We start from the raw sequence: 6,817 nt of genomic DNA, 5'->3' as shown, positions 1-6,817 counted from the left end.
TCCGCTCCCCCCCTCCGCGGCGCAGCGGGGGCGGCAGCTCGCCGGGGATGCGGGATGCGGCGGCGGGTGCTGCCGGTTGGCAGCGCCCCGGTTCCGCCGTGCCCCCCCCCGGCCAACTTTTCCGCTGTGGGGCCGGGGAGTTGCAGCCGCGCCGCGGTACCGGCGGTGCCCGGTGCAGGCAGCGGCATCCCCGGGGCGGCCCCGGCCCTGCCTGGAAGTTGCACGGGGCTGCGGCGGGGCGGGCTCGGCACCGGGGCTGGCTGCGAGCGGCGGCGTGCCCGGGGCTGCCGGTCCCCCCCCCGCCACCCCGGGGCTGCCGGTCCCCCCCCCCCGGGCTGCCGGTCCCTCCCCGCAAGCAGTGCCAGGTCTCCGGTAGCCCCACGGTGGAGGGGCTGCACGTGTGTCAGTAGGCACACGCGTGTCGCTGGGCACACGTGTGGCACCGCGGTGCCGTGGTGTGTCATACAGCAAGGCCATGGGCGCCCGGCTGCCTGCTGGCATCCCTGCCAGCCCCAGCGTGGGCACACGTGTGCTGCCAGCCCGGCATGTGTGGGTGCTCGGCGCGTTGGTCTCCCCACACCGGGGCTGGCCCCACGCCGTCACCCCCGGCCAGGGCCCCGGGGAATCGGCACGCACCGGGGCGCGTGGGCAGGCGTGTTGGTGGAGCCCTGGCAGCAGGCGGGCGGTTTTGCAGCTCTCCCCTGCATAGGGCTTTGTTCGGTGCCACCGCAGAGGGCTGCGGGGAGCCCCCCGTGCCACAGCCGTGCTGCTGAGGCGAGCGGCGCCCGGGGACCGTGGGTGTGCAGCGAGGGCACACGTGGGCGCCCAGCGTGTGCCGGCGTGGGCACGTGCGGCATGCAGGTGGCGGCCGGATCTGGGGGGGAGCGGGGGAGCTGCTTCCCTTCCCAGGGGACCCGCGAGCCCTGGGGTTCATGGCAGCAGCGATGCCACGTGTGCACGCGCGTGTGCCCACACAGGTCACTTGTTGAAGCACGGGGAGATTTTCTGCAGCCCCGGCCGGTGCGGAGGGTGCGTGTGTACCACACCTGCACGGTCGGTGCCGGGGGTTCGCGGCAGCGCAGCGTTTGAACAACCCTTTGGTTTTCTAGGTCATGTCACTGCTGCCTGTGCTGGATGGCGCCTGCAGCCAGGGCCACTGGTGACACGGGGAGGTGGCCCTGGGGTGGCTGGGCTGGGTTGTGGCAGAGCTGGGTTGTGGCAGAGCGTCTGGCTGGGGTTTCTGGCTGGGCGCTGCCGATGGCTGGGGTGCGCATGGAGCCGGTGGTTCAGGGCTGGCGCTGAGCCGTGCCACTGGGATTGCTCCCGGAGGGCAGCGGGGCGGTTATTTGGGACTGACCTCTCCCCCCCTCGAAGGCGGTGGCGGCTGAGCCGCGGAGGGCTCGTGGGGAGGGAGCCGGCTCCCGGGGCTCGCACCAGGCGCCCGTGGGGAGGAGCGGGGTGGCGCGGCTGTCGTCACCATCACCTGGCTGCTCTCCAGCCACCCTCATCGGGGAGGCTCGGCGCCCCGTTTCCCAGCAGGGTTCATTACCATTGGCACGGACGGCGGCGGATGCTGGAGTTGGCCGTGGGGCAGTGCCAGCCCCCCTGTGCCGGAGCCTGGCAGCGATTCCTCTTCGAGGCCTGCCCGGCTGCTCATCAAGCCTTGTCACCAGACCCTGCTTTGATCCAAGGAGTTTGCAAAAAGCCGGGATCCTACAAATTTGCTCTGTGTTGGAGAGAAAATGGATATGGAGCCGGCACCGCGGGCAGCTTGCTCTCCGACCGGCAGCCACGTGGCAGAGGTGCTCCAGCACCGGCTGGGACACGCTGCCTGCTCTTCCCTGCTGCCTCCAGCTCTTCTCGATGCCTCTAAGGACCTCCGGCAGCGCAGCTTTTCTGCCCGGCGTGACACCTCCGCCGTGCCGGCGATGGGCGTTGGGCCGGGCTCTTCCCAGAGCTGCGGTGGGCTCTGCCTCCCCGGTCCTCGCGGGCTGCCGAGAGTCCTGCCCTGGCACCAGCCTCCTGCACAGAGCAGTGGGAATAGATGGGTTTTCCTTCGCGTGGGCTGTTCCCATTGCTGCCGAGTCCCTGTGCTCCAGGCTGGATGGGAGCTGCAAGATGGGCTCCCCACACCACCCCCCCGCCCGGAGGAAGATGGTGTTTGGACAGACGGATGCACAGACCATGGGACGAGCCGCTAGCCCTGGTCCAGCCCCTGCACAGCCCTCGGGGCTGGGCTTCTGTGACGCCTCGACGCTTCACGGGAATTTGGACCAAGGCCCTGCAAACTCATTTCCTACCACAGTGCCATCCTCTAATAGGGACAGGGCTGGCTCTGGGCCACCCGGCTCGGTTCCCAAACGTCAGAGGCTCTGTAGCTCCTCAGTGCTCGGGAGGACCATTGTGTCCCCCCTGCTCTCGTCCCGTCTGTTCATTCTTGGTGTCCTCCAAGGGATGGAGCCCAGCCCCTTCTCCTCCTCGGGGCACCTCGGAGGCTCCCGGCAGATCCGGGTCTGGCTGAGATGGTGGGTTACAGAAATCCGCCCCCGGCATGAGCATGCATCCAGGCTGCCACCCCGCTGCTGCCACCCCTGGGACACGGACCCCCCTTTGGAGCCCTCCTGGGGCTCTCAGCCCCCCGTCCCTTTGCCCTACGGTGCCAGGGCAGGATGGAGCTGATGGGAGAAGAGGGAGCCGCATCCCAGCAACATGGAAACTACTCGGAAGAGGCCGTGGGAGAGCAACCGGAGCAGCCGCGGCTGCTGCAGCCCCTGCGGGTGCCCTGCGGCGGAGGGGGGGCTCGCCTCCAGGGACCCCCGCAGCCGCGGAGGGGGAGGCAGCACACGCTGTTCCCTGGCAGAGCGTAATCCCTAATCCCAGAGGAGACTTCTCTGTGCTGTCTCTCGGCCTTGCTTTTGGAGTGGAGTTTTACCAACAGCAGTTAAGTAAAATAAATAAAAAGGCCTGTGCTTGCCAGTGCTGGCGAGGCTGAGCCAGTGATTGGCAAAGCGGCACCATTAATTACAGCTCGGCGCTGCTGCCAGCCTGCCTGCTTCAGGAAAGGTGGTGGCACCGCGCCGGGGAAGCCAGAGGGAGAGGGGGAGTGCGCAGGGAGGGGGGAGATGCGGGAGTGCAGAGGGGGAGAACGTGGTCCCGGGAGCAGGGGGGATGATGCCGCGGCGGGTGGAAGCGGCACCGATACCCCTCTCCCCGTCGAGTGCCCGTGTGTGCATGGGAGCCTACGTGTGCACACGCGTGTGCGTGCACACACCTTGGAGGAAGCAGCATTTTCGGGGGGCTGTGATCTCAGTGGAGCTGCTCCGGCACTTTCGCCCGGTGATGGCCACAGCGTTAATTAGTTGCAGGGAGGCTGTGTCGGTGCTGCCGAGGGCCGGGCAGCGGCTCGGTGCTGGGGGTCCCTCGCGCCGGGAGAATGGGCGCAGGGCAGCGAGGGCTGAGCGCGGCGGTGGCAGCTTTGAAGTTCCCAGATGCCTTTGAACCACTAGTGAAGAACCTGGAAATTGGAGGGTCGCAGACTCTCCCGGCGGGAAGATCTCGTTACGGCGCTTTGCTTGTCGGTGTTACCGCCGGGCAGGCAGGGATGTGCTCCCATGGGACGGAGACCGTTTCGTGGTCGCGTGGCCATGCCGTGCTGCCGGCCAGCCTGCTCCTCCCCGCTGCCGTTGCGTTTCAGCAGGGAGTGAGGCCGTTCCCACCGTGGTTCAACACCCAGGACTGCCCAGCCCTTCCTTACCCTCGTGCCCTTGTCCCGAACCATCCTCGTGTTAGGAATTCTCATGGATCGTATATTTTCTACAGCCTATTAAAAGAACACTGTTGGGTTAAAAACCGTGTCTCTTAAAACCCAAATCTCCTTTACTTTGCTATTAATCGTTTCTCAGATTATTAATGCCAGCAGGGTTTAGTGCCGCCCATTTATCACTTTCGGGGCTGGTCGGTTGTTTCTGGTATTGCCTGGCCGGAGAGGGGTGGCCGTGGCCGAGCAGCAGCGTGATGGTCGGGAGCCGGCCCCCACCGTGCCCGGAGGATGGAACTGGACCAGGTCTCCCCTGAAATCCCCGTTCAGGCGAAGCATCTTCAGGGAAACAACCTGTTTGTGCTGCGCGAGCAGGGCTGGTGTGGAGCAGTGCCTCCTCCTGCCGTGCCGCGGCTGCTGGCGGGGGAGAGGCGAGCCCTGGTGGGATCCTGCCGGTTACCGGAGCCAGGAGGGATGCGATGGCAATGATGGAGAGGGACCGTGCTCCGACTGCCGAGGACGGGGAGCCTGGGATTGTCACTTCCGCACGGTCGCTTCCCGGTTCTGTGATGGCTCTTTAAAAGCTTTAATTAAAAACCCACCCCCTTGCCCGGGCGGGGAACAAAGGCAAATGGAAGGGGCTGGAGCGGGTGGCTCCGGCGGGCAAGCGTGCCAGTCTGTGCCAGCCGCGCTCCGGGTGCCATCCCCGTCCCCGGGGAGCAGCACCCACTCCCGCAGCAGCCCAGCAAGGCGGTTGGGTGTGGCGGGTCCCTGGGGGCAGCCGGTGTCCCCCATCAGCAGGCTTTGCCGGCGGTGCCGGGATGCAGATGCCGGTGCCAGACGGTTTCTCCCGCATGGACCAAGGCCATTTCGGAGGCGGAGGGGCGATGGGCAGTGGGGCCATGCCCTGGCATCCCGGCGAGACTGGGCTCGCCCTTGCTGGAGCAAACACCGACGGTGACGCTGCAGGGTGCGAGGTCCCCGCCGCGGTGCCAGGTAGGGGGTGACGGTGGCCCCTCCTTGAGCCTCTCGGCAGCTCCCGCCGGGTGACTCGGTGCCCCAGATGTTAAATATCTTCTCGGGCCCAGCTTGCAGCTCAATGAAATATTTTCACTGCAGCAGCAACAGCAAGCGCTGCAGGGAGCGGGGCTGGTGCTGAACGAGCTGTATCAGATTTGATCTGCTCTTAACGAGCCCTGGCCTTCGGTAGCAGCTACGGCACGATGCTGGGCTCTCGGGCAGCCGCGGCCCCGGTGGGTTTTTGGGGTGGGGGAAGGCTCCCCGTGGTCCAGAGCACCTGGGTCTTGCACAGCACCGCGTTTAAAATGCGGGGAGCCCGGGGAGGTGCAGCAGCGGGCTGCCCAGCCATGCCCGTCCCCACCGAGCTCTCCAGCATGCGGCTTGCCCCAGCGGCAGCCACGCAGGCAGGCTGGGCACTGGCGGGAGCCGGGCGGGAGGGATGAGCGGATGGCGGTGCCGGAGCATCCCTCCTCGCTGCTCCCGGGCGAGGGAAGCAAGCACCATCTTGTGTCCCTGCCAGGCTGCGGGAGCCCCGGGAGCTCACTGCAGAGCGGCAGCGTGTCCCTGCCTGACCTCCTCTTCCTCTCCCTCCTCTGCTGCCTCCTCCTCCTCCCATTCCCGGCTCTCCCGGAGCAGTGGAGGGCCGTGATTCTCTGGGGGACCCCAGGTCCTTGCTGGGTGCTTGAGGAGCATCAGTGGCGGATGCCTGTGGGGCTCCCCGCTCCAGCCCCCCTTGGCTCCCTGCTGCTGCGCGTGGGGAGGGGTCTCCCGTTGAATTCCCCGGGGTCTCCCGGGGGTGGAAGTGGCTGCAGGAAAGTGGGGTTTTCTTTTGCCCCAGATCTCCCTGCTTACATTGGGGGGGTCCTGCCTGGATCCGGCCCCAGGGCTGGCTGCTCCCGCTGGCTCCATCCCAGCCCCTTTCTCCCCATGTCTGCGTGCTGCTGGTGGGGGCTGGCTGCCGGCACTGAGCCCCTATGCTGCCGGGGCGGCAGGAGCCAGTGCCAGCCTGTTGCATGAGAGCCGAGTTATTTTTAGCTCTTTAATGTGCCCGTCGTGGCTTCGGCGCAGGCTCGGCCGAGGCTCAAGCTCCCTCCCCGATGAGCAGGGGGATGCCCTGGTACCGGGGCCTCGGCCAGGGGTGATTTGGGAGCAGGAGACATTGTTTGGGGATGGAGAAGTGCATCCCTGTGTCATACCGAGCGCTTGGCATACTCTATGCATGGCTGGGATTGAGGGGAGCGGGGACCTCGGTGATTTTGGAAATCCATTTCTGGAATGGCATCCGTCCCCCGCCATCCCCGGGGCTGCCCCTTCGCCACCGCTGCCCCAGGCACAGGGTGGCCCCACAGAGCGGTGCCGACACGCGCGCGGTGGCCTCCGCCTCTGTAGAGCCATGCTCCGGTCCCGCTTAATAAGGCCACTGCGTGCATTACTTTATTAATGAGTTATTAAAAAGCTATCCACGGCGATGCTGCTGCGTACCCGGCATGGTGTCCAAGAAATATGTACTTTAACGATTGCTCGCCCTGCGCTGGGCTCTCGCGGCAGGTGGAGGGGAGACCACGCTGTTGGGGTGGCCGTGCACCCCCAGCACATCACCCTGGGCTTCTCCGCTGAGCAGCCGGCCAGTCCCGACGGTGCTCTGGGACACCAGCAATAGCTACGAGGCTTTTTATAGCCCCGTCTGGGCAGAAGCTGTTTGGTGGCTCCTTGCCCAGGTTGTACTTGGCCGGCTCCGGCGGGTGAGCCGAGGGCAGGGGGCCTCGCTGCGGCGGGGGTCTGCCGGCTGCGGGGTGGGAGCCGGCTCTCTGCTCAGGTGGTTTTGGGGTAAAGTCCATGGGCTGTGCTGCATGGTCCCTGGCCTGGGGGCTGCCTCGGCACAGCCTGGGGGACAGGGCAGGGGGCTCCGATGGCTGTCCCCTGCCTGCAAGGTGGCAGCTGGGGACACGGAGCAGCTGGGATGCTGCTCCCACTCCATGCAGGGCTCAGTGCAGGGTGCTGACCCACCCGTACCAGCTCCACACCCCCCCCCCCCCCCGG

The sequence above is a fragment of the Gavia stellata genome, chromosome 29 (assembly GCF_030936135.1).
Source record: "Gavia stellata isolate bGavSte3 chromosome 29, bGavSte3.hap2, whole genome shotgun sequence".
NCBI classification, from domain to species: domain Eukaryota; kingdom Metazoa; phylum Chordata; class Aves; order Gaviiformes; family Gaviidae; genus Gavia; species Gavia stellata.
This window is presented reverse-complemented; position numbering follows the sequence as displayed.